This window comes from Ornithorhynchus anatinus, chromosome 15, assembly GCF_004115215.2.
Source record: "Ornithorhynchus anatinus isolate Pmale09 chromosome 15, mOrnAna1.pri.v4, whole genome shotgun sequence".
In the NCBI taxonomy this organism is placed as follows: Eukaryota; Metazoa; Chordata; class Mammalia; order Monotremata; family Ornithorhynchidae; genus Ornithorhynchus; species Ornithorhynchus anatinus.
The window spans coordinates 514,305-526,961 of record NC_041742.1 but is presented as its reverse complement, the minus strand read 5'-3'; the positions used below and the strand labels follow the sequence as shown (position 1 = coordinate 526,961).

Sequence of the window (12,657 nt, the reverse complement as noted above, 5' to 3'; positions counted from 1 at the left end):
GACCCCCCCCACATGGGACGGGGACTACGCCCAACCCAGTTTGCTTGTATAAATAATGTTGGTATTTGTTAAGCGCTTACTATGTGCAGAGCATTGTTCTAAGCGCTGGAGTAGACACAGGGGAATCAGGTTGTCCCACGTGGGGCTCACAGTCTTCATCCCCATTTTACAGAGGAGGTCACTGAGGCCCGGAGAAGTGAAGTGACTTGCCCACAGGCACCCAGCTGACAAGGGGCAGAGCCGGGATTCGAACTCATGACCTTTAACTCCAAAGCCCGTGCTCTTTCCACTGAGCCACGCTGTATCCTCCGCCGCAGTACTTAGTGTCTAAGCCCCTAACGAATACCATAATTATTATTATTATATCAGAGTGATTGCAATATTAGTAACGGTGATTAGAGTAATCGCCGTAACAGTAATAGCGACGGCGATATGAGCTCGCCCTTCCTGGCCCCTTGTTAGTGACACCCTCCCTAACCTAGAGAAGCAGCGTGGCTCAGTGGAAAGAGCCCGGGCTCGGGAGTCAGACGTCATGGGTTCGAATCCCGGCTCCGCCCCTTGTCGGCTGTGTGACTGCGGGCGAGTCGCTTCACTTCTCTGGGCCTCAGTGACCTCATCTGGAAAATGGGGATGGAGCCTGGGAGCCTCACTTGGGACAACCCGATGACCCCGTATCTCCCCCGGCGCTTAGAACAGTGCTCTGCACGTAGTAAGCGCTTTACAAATGCCGACATTATTATTCTTATTATCATCCCTGGCATTTCGAGGAGGTCAGGGCGTGCCCGGCCCCAGACTTCGGCGACTCTTCGTTCAATCCTATTTATTGAGCGCTGACGGTGCGCAGAGCACTGTACTAACCGCCTGGAATGTACAATTTGCCAACAGAGACGATCCCTGCCCCACGCCGGGCTCGCCGTCTAAGCGGTGCAGCTTAGCGGAGAGGGAGCCCGGGCCTGGGAGTCGGAGGACCTGGGTTCTAATCCCAGCTCCACCCCTCGCCTCGTGCGTGACCTTAGGCAAATCAGTCCACTTCTCCGAGCCTCTGCTTCCTCATCCGTAAAATGGGGATTCGATACCCGTTGTCTTGTGGGGGGCGGGGAATGGGTCCAGCGTTATACCGTACTCTCCCCAACGCTTAGTTCGGCGTTCTCCACAGCGTAAGCGCTCAGCAAATACGATCGACTGAACGGTGAATGAAGGAGGAGAGACGGCCAATGAAGGAGGAGAGACGGTCCCCGCCTGGCCCGGTGAGGAATTTTTAGAGTGCAGTTTAGGAATGGGTGAAAATAGGGAGAAAACCACTCTGGGGGTGTTGGCCTTCGCGCGAAGACGGGTTCGAGGTTCGGCCAGGGTGAGAGGCCGGAGTCAGGAAGGCTGAGCCAGCCAAAATTTTTCCTTGTGGCAATTGCACTTCCCTATCGGGGGCAGGGGGGAAATATTTTTAATTTTTCATTCGCAGCACATTGAACTTCCCCCCAGGGAGGCGTACGCTTATTTGGGTTTGGCACCCTCAGCCCGACGAATGCTTCACTCTCTAGAGAAACCCACTAAGGCGCGACTCGCCCTTGGCGAAGCACCGAGCTCCTGCTCGTGAACGCTTCCCACCGTGCAGTGGGACACTCATAATAATGTTGGTATTTGTTAAGCGCTTACTATGTGCAGAGCACTGTTCTAAGCGCCGGGGTAGATACAGGGGAATCGGGTTGTCCCACGTGAGGCTCACATTGAATCCCCATTTTATAGATGAGGTCACTGAGGCACAGAGAAGTGAAGTGACTCGCCCACAGTCACGCGGCTGACAAGTGGCAGAGCCGGGAGTCGAACTCATGACCTCTGACTCCGAAGCCCGGGCTCTTTTCCACTGAGCCACGCCGCTTCCCCTAACTCACCAAGCGGCTCCTCGCTCGGCGCCGACGGGGTGGGCATCCCTCCCTCCGGGCCGGGGCGACCTGGCAGCGGTCTGCTGCAAGTCTCGATCCGCTGCCCGGGATGTCGGAGGCGGCGGGAATTTATTACCTTTCCTTCCGGACTGTTTGGGCGTCCAGATTCCGCTCGGCTAATCCCCCCCCCCCCCACCCTCCACTCCCCCGGACCTTATTCAGTTGACCCCGGGGTGAGGGACGTCTTCTTCCTCGCTCTCGGCTCGGGGTGTACGGGGGGTTTGGGGGGCGGCGGCCCTGAATTGCACTCTGCTAGCTCCAGCGGTCACGAGGTGACGTTTCGACTCCGAGGTGGCGGGGGCCGCCTTTCCCCTTGGAAGAGGGTGCCGTGAAAAGGCTCGCCTGGTCCCTGGGCGGTCAGTCCCTGCGGGGCTACCGCCGCCCACCGACTCGGCCGAGGGAGGGGACGGGCCTCTCTCGGCTTAGACCGGACCGCAGGGACCGGCCCGCGCTCAGAAGTTGCTCTTGGACCCCCCGTGGCTTTTCCGCTGAGAATTCCCGGCCCAAACTGGGATTCCGCATCCCGTCTTCCAGGACGGTAACTCCCGGCGTCGATACCACCTTACCGCCCTCGCCATCGCCGCCAGTCCCCCCGCCTCACGGGTCGCGGACGGGGCCGGGGTCGGGGCCGGGAGCCGAGTTCCGGCAGGGGTGGGAAACGTCGTCTTTAGACAGGTACAGTGATGGCGGTGGGGTGGGCCAAGGCGACGTGTGTGTCCGTTGGGGTGGGGGCGCGAGGTAACATATCTGTGCCTGCGTCTGTACGTACACGAGGGCCAAGGCAACGTGTGTGGGGAAGGGAGGGGGGCGGCCAAGGCATCTTGTGCGGGGGCGGGCACGGGGCAGTGTGTTAATGTGTGTATGTGGGCCAAGGAATGTGTTTGCGTGCGCGCCCCGAGGCACCGTGTGTGTGGGGTTGGGGGGGGGGTCCAAGGTTGTGTGTGGGTGGGGAGGCCAAGGCAACGTACGTGTGAGAGGGAGAAGACAGTAATCTGACTAGCCGCTTAGAAGCCCCGAAGAAAGGAAGACCTGGGGCTGGGCCGGGCAGGTCGGGCCGAGTGAGGAGGGTGACTGGCCGCGGGGTCCCCGAGCAGTTGGCCACAGCATTTGGTGACGGGGCTCCGACTCGGTTGAATGCCCAGCGGGGCAGCTCGGACGAGCGTTTCCGGGCAGCCCTGGAGCGCGGACTCAGACAGAATCCGGAGCAGCTCCGACCTGAGCAGAGCGAGCCGCGGGGCTGCCGCTCGTGCCCCGGGAGGCGGCCGAGCGCCCGACGGGGACGTCGGGCCCGCGACTGTGGTGGCGCCGTCTGTCTCCCTCGGGTCAGGAGTGAAGAGGGGGGCTCCCGGTCTGGCCGGGGCCATCGTGGGGTCTCGTTGGGGGGGCCGGCCGGCCCTCCCGCCTGGCCACCGGCTCGCCGACCCCGCGACCCCTCCCGATTATTGGCCGATTCCGGCGCGGGCGCCAACGGCCCGCCCCGTCCCGGGTGGGACTTTGGACCTGTCGCTTATCTGTTTGCTTTTGTCCTCAAAACCGGGGCCTTGGGCAGAGCAGGGCAGGGGGAGGAGGGGAGGGACTCGGGCACTGGAGGGAAGGAAAAGCAGGGGAGGGCCTCGCGGCGGTGAGCCACCGGTCCGTGAGGGAGGTTCCGCCTCTGGGTTGGGCCAATTGCTGTGGCTGCTGAAACTGGGGAAATTCCCAGAGATCAATTTTGCAATGGGGCATCTGCTACCGAGGTGCCCCTCCTCGTTGGGCCCGAGGTGGATTTCTCCCCCGCGGCAGGGGCCTGGGGAGGCGTGACCCGGGGCCGGACCGACCACGCGGTCCGCCGCCCCACTCCTTCGGCGATCCCCGATGCCGGGTTGGATGGCGAGGTTTCCGAGGGCCCGGGCGACCGGTCGCTCTGCCCGTTGGGCTCGGCCGGCCCCCGCCCCCGCGGGGATGCCGTCGCCTCCCATCCCGCCCCGGGGTGTCGCCGACCGTCAAGGGAGTAGTCACGGCATCTGTGTCGGTCGGTCGATCGGACGTGTTGGGTGCTTTCTGCGTGCAGAGCGCGGTACCGAGCGATCGGGAGAGTACAGTACAACAGTAAACAGACACGTTCCCTGCCCGCATCAAGCTTCCAGTCTAGAGGGGGGAGCTCAGGGTCTGTGAAGTGCTTACTAGGTGCACGGGGCACCGTACGGAGCGCTGGAAGAGGGGCCGGTAGACACGACCGGCCTCTGTCCCTCGTGGGGCTCAGGGTCCCAGACGGCCACTTGGAGGAGAAGCGTGGCCTAGTGGACGGAGCGTGGCTCAGGGGGTCAGAAGGACCTGACTTCTACTACCGGCTCTGCCACGTGTCTGCCGCGTGACTGGGTGAGTCGTTTAACCTCTCCGGACCTCGGTTCGCTCTTCTGTAGAATGGGGATCAAGAAGATGAGCCCCATGTGGGATGGCGATTGCGTCCCGCCTGATTTACTTGTATCCACCCTGGCGCTTAGAACAGTGTTTGGCACAGAGTAAGCGTTTAACGCGTCCCGTAATCGTTAGGATAACGGTCTGCGCTCTTGAATGAACCAATTAAGGGTCCCATCTCTCCTTTCAAGCTGTCCCTCCTCCTCCCGGCTAGGATCGCCCCTTGATTTGGGTTACTCTGAGGAGTTACTCGACCCCTTCCACTCCTTCGATCGGTTCGCCGTTTCCCACTTGGTTTTCGAGAGCGTCGGTGTGGTGGGAGCCTCTTCGTCCTCCCCGACGATCCCCACCCCGGGGACCCTTTTGCCGACCCCTGCCGACCCTCCCCCGGCCGCAGCTTGAGCAGTGGCCGCGGCGGAGCGTGACCGCGTGGGGCCTCGACCCCGTCGTGTAGCCTAGAATCTGCCCCCCGTCCCGTGTTTCTCGGTTGGACGATCGGACCTTTGCTTATTGACACGGTTCGTCGGAGACCAAATTCCAAGAGGGCGGAGGCCGCCCTGCCCAACATGCTTTGCTCAGGACCCAGACGTGGTTGCCTCTTGGCGGGGACCCTGTTTGCCTTTCGATGATTTTATTTTTTAGCTCTGTGGCCTCTCCCTAGCTGGAATTGATTTTAGCGCCCGTCCCCCCTGCTAGCCGGTGAGCTCGTCGAGGGCAGGTAACGTGTGTCCTAAAGCTAGTGTATTCTCCCCAGAGCCTGGTCCGCTCCTGGGCGCTGAATAAGCGCTCAATCAGTACTCCCGATGGACTGACAGAGTGCCCTGCAGTCCCTGACGGGCACTGGAGAATCGACAGCCCTAGGCTGAACAATAATCATTCATTCGATCGTGTTTATTAAACGCTTACTGTGTGCAGAGCACTGTGATGAAGAATAATAACGACGATGATGTAAGTAAGAGCTTACTGGGTACCAGGCACCGTACTAAGAGCTGGGGTGGATACCAGAAAATCAACTTGGACACAGTCCCTTTCCCCCGTGGGGCTCACGGTCTCAATTCCCATTTTACAGATGAGGTGACTGAGGCACAGAGAAGTGAAGTGACCTGGCCCGGGTCACGCGGACAAGCGGCAGAGCCGGGACGAGAACCTGTGACCTTCTGATTCCCGGGCCTGCGCTCTCCACTACACTGGTTGCGAAAATACAACAAACAATAATCCCAACCAATGGCTCGAACCCGGCGGAGGGTATTTGGGAGAGTACAGTGCCACGTTAAACAAACAAACTCCCCGCCCACGGTGAGCTTACGGGTTAGAGGGGGACACGGACATGAATATAAATCAATTAAGTGACAGATATGCTGGGAAGGGGGGCGATGAATAAAGGGAGCAAGTCAGGAGGATGCAGAAGGGAGTGGGGGAAGAGGAAAGGAGGGCTTGGTCAGGGAAGGCCTCATGAAGGTGATGTGCCTTCACTAAGACTTTGAAGCGGGGGAGAATAAATCTCTGTCGGACGTGAAGAGGGAGGGCGGTCGGGGCCGGAGGCAGGATGTGGGCGGCGAGGTGGGTAAATTGGAGCCACAGTGAGCACCAGAGGAGCGAAGTGGGCAGACCGGGTTGTAGTAGGAGGGTGGGGACTTCACTCTGCTTCCAGGGTTTCTTCGAAAAAAATCTTTCTCCGCAACCCCTCCCGGTCCTCAAGTGCCTCCGGTCGTCGCCCGTCCACCTCCGCGTTAAACAGAGGCTCCTTTCCACCGGCTTTTAGAGGAGCAGCGTGGCTCAGAGGAAAGAGCCCGGGCTCGAGAGTCGGAGATTGTGGGTTCTAATCCCGCCTCTGCCACTCGGCAGCTGGGTCGCTTCACCTCTCTGGGCCTCCGTGACCTCATCTGTAAAATGGAGATGAAGTCTGTGAGCCTTGCGTGGGACAACCTGATTACCTTGTACCTACCCCGGCGTTCGGAAGATTGCCTGGCACGTAGTAAGCGCTTAACAAGTACCATCATTATTATTATTATTATTTATTTAAGGCACTCAGCCCTCCTGCTCCCACCTAATCTGGCTTCCCAGATTAACCCAGCCAAGTGTGCACACTTGGCTCCTCTTACACCAACGTATTCGCTACAGCTCGATCGTGTCTCTCTCTCCCTGCCAACCCCTTGCTCGTGTTCTCTCTTGCCCTTCAGATCTGAGAGACCACCACTCTCCCCATTTTCAGGGGCCTACTAAAATCGTATCTCCTCCAAGAAGCCTTCCGTGACTAACCCCTCATTTCCCCACCCTATATCCCCTCGCTTCTCTGTTTCCTTTGCACGTGAGTCCGTACCTCTTAGCACTCCACCTCCCACCGGCACGTCCCTGTATTATCTCGGCCGCTGACCTCTGGCCCATGTCCCGCCGCTGGCCTCGAACGCCCATCCTCCTCGTATCTGACGCCTCTCCCCAAACTTCAAAGCCTTACCGAAGGCACATCTCCCCCAGGGACCTTTCAGTCCTTCGTTCAATCGTATTTAACGAGTGCTTACTGTGTGCAGAGCACTGTACTAAGCTCTTGGGAGAGTACAAGAGAACAGCGGACACGTTCCCTGTCCACGGTGAGCTTACAGTCTAGAGGGGGAGACGGGCATTAATATGAATAAATTACAGATGGGTACATAAGCGATGCGGGGGTAGGAGGGAGGGAGGAATAAAGGGAGCAAGTCAAGACGACGCAGAAGGGAGTGGGAGATGAGGAAAGGAGGCCTGTTGGAGGAGATGTGCCTTCCGAAAGGCTTTGAAGAGGGGGCGAGTAATTGTCTGTCGGATTTGAGGAGGGAGAGTGTTCCAGGCCGGAGTGGGGGCTTAGGAGAAGGGTAGGTGGATGAGGGATAGTCAGGCCTTTCCTGACTAAGCCCTCATTTCCTCTTCTCCCACTCCCTTCCGGGTCCCCCTTGCTCTTCGATTTGCTCCTTTTTTTTTTTTTTACCTCTCCCTCGCCCCCACAGCACTTACGTACATAGCCGTATTTTATTTATATTAATGTCCGTCTTCCCCTCTGAACTCGTTCTGGACTGTAGGAGTCTACCAACTCTTTTATATCGTGCTCTCCCGAGTGCTTTGTACAGTGCTCTGCACACAGTAAGTGCTTGATAAATGACTGATTGGTTGACATTGTACTCTCCCAACCACTTAGAATGGTGCTCTATACACTTAGACTGCTCCATAAGTTCCACTGACGGGGACAGCCCTCGGACCCCTTGAGGGACAGGGATCCCACCTATCTAATTATCTTGGATCTACCCCCGGGTCAGCCCAGTGCTTGGCATCGGGTCAGTGCTGCCGAAACACTCCCATCATTGATTCACAGGGGTGGGGCCAGCAGACACCGTCCGGACAATTGACTTTAGATTTCTCTCCGTTCCTCAGTCCAGAGGAGACTGGGCCGCTGGGATGAAGGAGCCGCCCAACACTGGGAGATGACAAAGTTGGGCTCGGATTCAATCCTGGGTGTCCCTGCCCCGGAGGGACTCGCCATCCCTCGAGCCCTACCCTTCCTCTCCAAACTCCTTGAGTGAGTTTTCTACCCCCTCTGCTTCAAGTTCCTCTCTTCCTGTTCTCTCCTTGACCCCCCCACCAGTCTGGCTTCCCTCTCCTTTGCTCCCCAGAAACCGCCCTCTCGAAGGTCACAGATGCTCTCCCTCTTGCCAAATCCAGCGGCCTCTACTCCGTCCAATTCTCCTCGACCTTCTCGACACTGACCGCTCCCTCCCCCTGGAAACATTATCCTACCTGATCTGCACCGACACCGTTCCTCTCTTGGTTCTCCTCCCGTCTCTCCGGCCGCTCGTTCTCCGTCTCTTTCCCGGGCTCCTTCTCTGCCTCCCACCCCCTCACCGGGAACTCATTCTTGCCCATGGCTTCAACTACCATCTCTGTGGGGTTAAAACCCAAGTTCTCCATCTCCTCCCCTGATCTCTCTCCCCCTCTGCAGCCTCGCATTTCCTCCTGCCTTCGAGTCATCTCTGTTCGGCTGTCCTCCCCTCACTTCAAATTTAACATGTCGCGAACAGAACTCTTCCCACCCAAACCCCGTCCTCCCCTTGACTTTCCCATCACTGTAGATGGCACCCCCAACCTTTCTGTCTCCCAAGCCCCAAACCTTGGCATTATCCTCGACTCCTCTCTCTCCTCGAACCCACATGTTCAAACCATCGCTAAATACCGTCGGTTCCACCTTCACAAAATCCTCCCTTTCCTCTCCATCCAAACCATTACCACATTAAGCCGGTCATTTATCCTTTCCCGCCTCGATTACTCTGTCAGCCTCCTTGCCGGCCTCCCAGCCTCTTGTCTCTCTCCACTCCAGTCCGTCCATATCCATCCAACTCTGCTGCCTGCATCATTTTTCTACCACAACTGTCACCTCTCCTCAAGAACCTCCAGAGGTTGCCCATCTCCTTCTGCATCAAACGGAAACTCCTCGCCATTGACTTTAAAGCACTCAATCCCCTCGCCCCCTCCCACCACACCTCCCGACCCTCCTCCTACAACCCAACCCACTCCCTTTGCTCCTCTAATGCTGATCTGCTCACTCGACCTCGGTTTCATTTATTTCTTCGCCAGCCTCTCGCCCACATCCTGCTTCCGTTCTGGAACGCCCTCCCTCCTCATATCTGACGGACTACTCTCCCCACTTATCGAAGGCACATCTCCTCCGCGAGGCCTGACCTAATCGAAGCCCTCTTTTCCTCTTCTTCCACTCCCTTCTGTGTCGCCCTGACTGGCTCCCTTTATACATCCCTCCCTCCCAACCCCACAGCGCTTACGTACGCCTCTGTAATTTATTTATATTAATATCTGCTCCCCCTCTAGACCGTGAGCTCGCTTTGGGCAGGGGATATGTTTGTTATATCGCTACTCCGTACGCTCTCCCTCTCTGCCGTCTCACATTTACTCCCCAGCCCGGGCTCTTTCCACTGAGCCACGCTGCTTCTCAGGTCACTTCCCTTCCCTGGGCCTCAGTGACCTCATCTGTCAAATGGGGAGGAAGACTGTGAGCCCCACGTGGGACAACCTGACGATCCTGTATCTACCCCAGCGCTTGGAACAGTGCTGTGCACATAGTAAGCGCTTAACGAATTCCAACATTATTATTATTATTATTATTAATGTGCTCCTCCCACAGTAAGTGCTCAATAAGTTATAATTAATACTGATAATGACGGTATTTGTTAAGCCCTCACTATGTGCCAAGCCCCGTTCCAAGTGCCGAGATAGATACGGGGTAATCAGGTTGCCCACGAGGGGCTCATAGTTTGAATCCCCATTTGACAGATGCGGTCACCGAGGCCCAGAGAAGTGGCCGGCCCATAATCACACAGCCGATAAGTGGCGGGGCCGGGATTAGAACCCACGACCTCTGACTCCCGAGTCCGTGTTCTTTCCAATAAGCCACAACCGTCCTCTGACCGACGGAGATGGAGGAGACCCTGATAAAGAGGTACCACAGGCCCTCTGTTGGCAGAACTGGGCCTCGGACGTTTTTGTCCACCCACCGCGCTTAGCCCTCAGAAAAGGCCCCCGCTCTGCCCCCGATCCGTCTGACTGCAAATACGTAAGTACTGAAGGAGCTGCCGGGATCGGCCTCAGGTGTAGGGGTGGAGTTGGACCGGGGAAGGCTTCCCGGGGGAGGTGAGGGGCGACGCCGTCCATTGCAGGCGTCGCCCGTTCACCGCATGGCAGCTGACCAGACCCTGCCCGCCTGTTAGAGAAGCAGCGTGGCTTAGTGGAAAGAGCACGGGCTTGGGAGTCAGAGGTCGTGGGTTCCAATCCTGGCTCCGCCACTTGTCTGCTGTGTGACTTTGGGCAAGTCACTTAACTTCTCCGTGCCTCAGTTCCCTCATCTGTAAAAATGGGGATTGAAAAATGTGAGCCCCGTGAGGGACAATCTGATGACCCTGTATCTGCCCCAGCGCTTAGAACAGTGCTCTGCACATAGTAAGCGCTTAACAAATACCATAATTTTATTATTATTATCGTTTGCCTCGAAGGAGAAAAGCCGGGGAAGGGGGGGCGTGGGTGGGGTAGGTGGGGGGGCCCACGGCAGCTGGAGGCCGGTTGACGGAGGCCTCCCCTGACATTGCGTGGCTCAGTGGAAAGATCACAGGCTTGAGAGTCAGAGGTCATGGGTTCTAATCCCAGCTCCGCCACCTGTCAGCTGGGTGATTTTGAGCAAGTCCCTTCACTTCTTGAGGCTTCAGTTCCCTCATCTGTCAAATGGGGATGAAGACTGGGAGCCTCATGTGGGACCACCTGATTGCCCTCTATAATAATAATAATGTTGGTATTTGTTAGGTGCTTACTATGTGCAGAGCACCGTTCTAAGCGCTGGGGGAGAGACAGGGTAATCGGGTTGTCCCACGTGAGGCTCACAGTTAATCCCCATTTTCCAGATGAGGTAACTGAGGCCCAGAGTAGTGAAGCGACTTGCCCACAGTCACCCAGCTGCCAAGTGGTAGAGCGGGGATTCGAACCCATGACCTCTGACTCCCAAGTCCAGGCTCTTTCCACTGAGCCACGCTGCTTCTCTATCTCCCCCAGCCCTTGGAACAGTGCTCGGCACATAGTGAGCGCTTAACAAATACCAATATTATTATTATTATTATTATTGTTAATAATCACTATTATCCCGGTTCTGCCCCTTGTCAGCTGTGTGACTGTGGGCAAGTCACTTCACTTCTCTGTGCCTCAGCTCCCTCATCTGGAAAATGGGGATGAAGACTGTGAGGCTCACTTGGGACAACCTGATGACCCTGTCTCTCCCCAAGAGCTTAGAACAGGGCTCTGCACATGGTACGCTCTTAACAAATACCAACATTATTATTATTATTAATAATTATTATTATCCCGGCTCTGCCCCTTGTCAGCTGTGTGACTGTGGGCGAGTCACTTCACGTCTCTGGGCCTCAGTTCCCTCATCTGCAAAATGGGGATGAAGCCCGGGCGCCTCAAGTGGGACCCCGGCTCTACGACTTGTCAGCCGTGTGACTTTGGGCAAGTCACTTAACTTCTCGGTGCCTCAGTTACCTCATCTGTAAAATGGGGATGAAGACTCTGAGCCCCACGTGGGACGACCTGATTCCCCCGTGTCTACCCCAGCGCTTAGAACAGTGCTCGGCACATAGTAAGCGCTTAACCAATACTAACAAATACTAACCACATGATGACCCTGGATCTCCCCCAGCGCTTAGGACAGTGCTCTGTACATAATCAGCTATTCACAACCACCATTATGATTACGATTCCCCTTGGCAGCTGTGCGACTGTGGGTCACTTGACTTCTCTGGCCCTCAGTTCCCTCATCTACAAAATGGGGATGAAGCCCGGGGGGCCTCAAGTGGGACCACATGATGACGCTGGATCTCCCCCAGCGCTTAGGACAGCGCTCTGCTCATAGTCAGCGCTTCACAACCACCATTATGATTACGATTCCCCTTGGCAGCTGTGCGACTGTGGGCGAGTCACTTCTCTGGCCCTCAGTTCCCTCATCTACAAAATGGGGGTGAAGCCTGGGGGGCCTCAAGTGGGACCACATGATGACCCTGGATCTCCCCCAGCGCTTAGGCCAGCGCTCTGCACATAGTCAGCGCTTCACAACCACCATTATGATTACGATTCCCCTTGGCAGCTGTGCGACTGTGGGTCACTTGACTTCTCTGGGCCTCAGTTCCCTCATCTGCAAAATGGGGGTGAAGCCTGGCGGCCTCAAGTGGGACCCCCTGATCACCCTGGATCTCGGCCAGCGCTCCGCACATAGCCCTTCACAACCACCCTCGTGATTATGATTCCCCTTGGCAGCTGTGCCACGGTGGGCGAGTCACTTCTCTGGGGCCCTCATCTGCAAAATGGGGATGAAGCCTGGGTGGAGGAGGCCCTGAGGAGGTCGTTGGAGGGGAGGGGGGGGGTCACGTGGGCTCGTCGCGGGGGCTGCCGGGACTTGTAGTCCGCGGCGCCGAGGCCTCCCGCCCCCCGGCGGCCACTGCGCCTGCGCAGTGGCGGCCGCCTCCGGCCGCTGGCTCGGGTGGCCCCGGCTTGGGCTGCCATCTTAGGCGAGGACCGCCGCCGCCTCCGCCCCACCTCCCGGTAAACCCCCGCGGACGGGCCGAGCGCCCCGCGCAGGTGCTGTGCCCCCGGCGGGGGCAGGCGCTTCCCTCCCCGGTGGGGTGGGGGGCGCAGGTCAGGGAGGGGACCCTGCCCTCTGCCAGCTCTGGCACGGGGGCAGGTCCTCCAGGACCGGACGGAGCCAGGAGAGCGCCGCCCCTCCGAACCGTCCCCTTTTGGGGGTGCC

At 57.8% G+C, this 12,657-nt stretch overlaps 1 protein-coding gene across 1 annotated transcript in view; it reads left to right on the top strand.

The window, feature by feature from the left end:
* Positions 1-12,375: 12,375 nt before the first annotated feature.
* ITCH (itchy E3 ubiquitin protein ligase) overlaps positions 12,376-12,657 on the top strand; it is a 34,108-nt gene continuing 33,826 nt past the window's right edge. The window contains exon 1 of the mRNA XM_029079765.2: positions 12,376-12,452. The gene's annotated coding sequence lies outside the window, so the exon portion shown is untranslated. The remainder of the gene's footprint in view (positions 12,453-12,657) is intronic.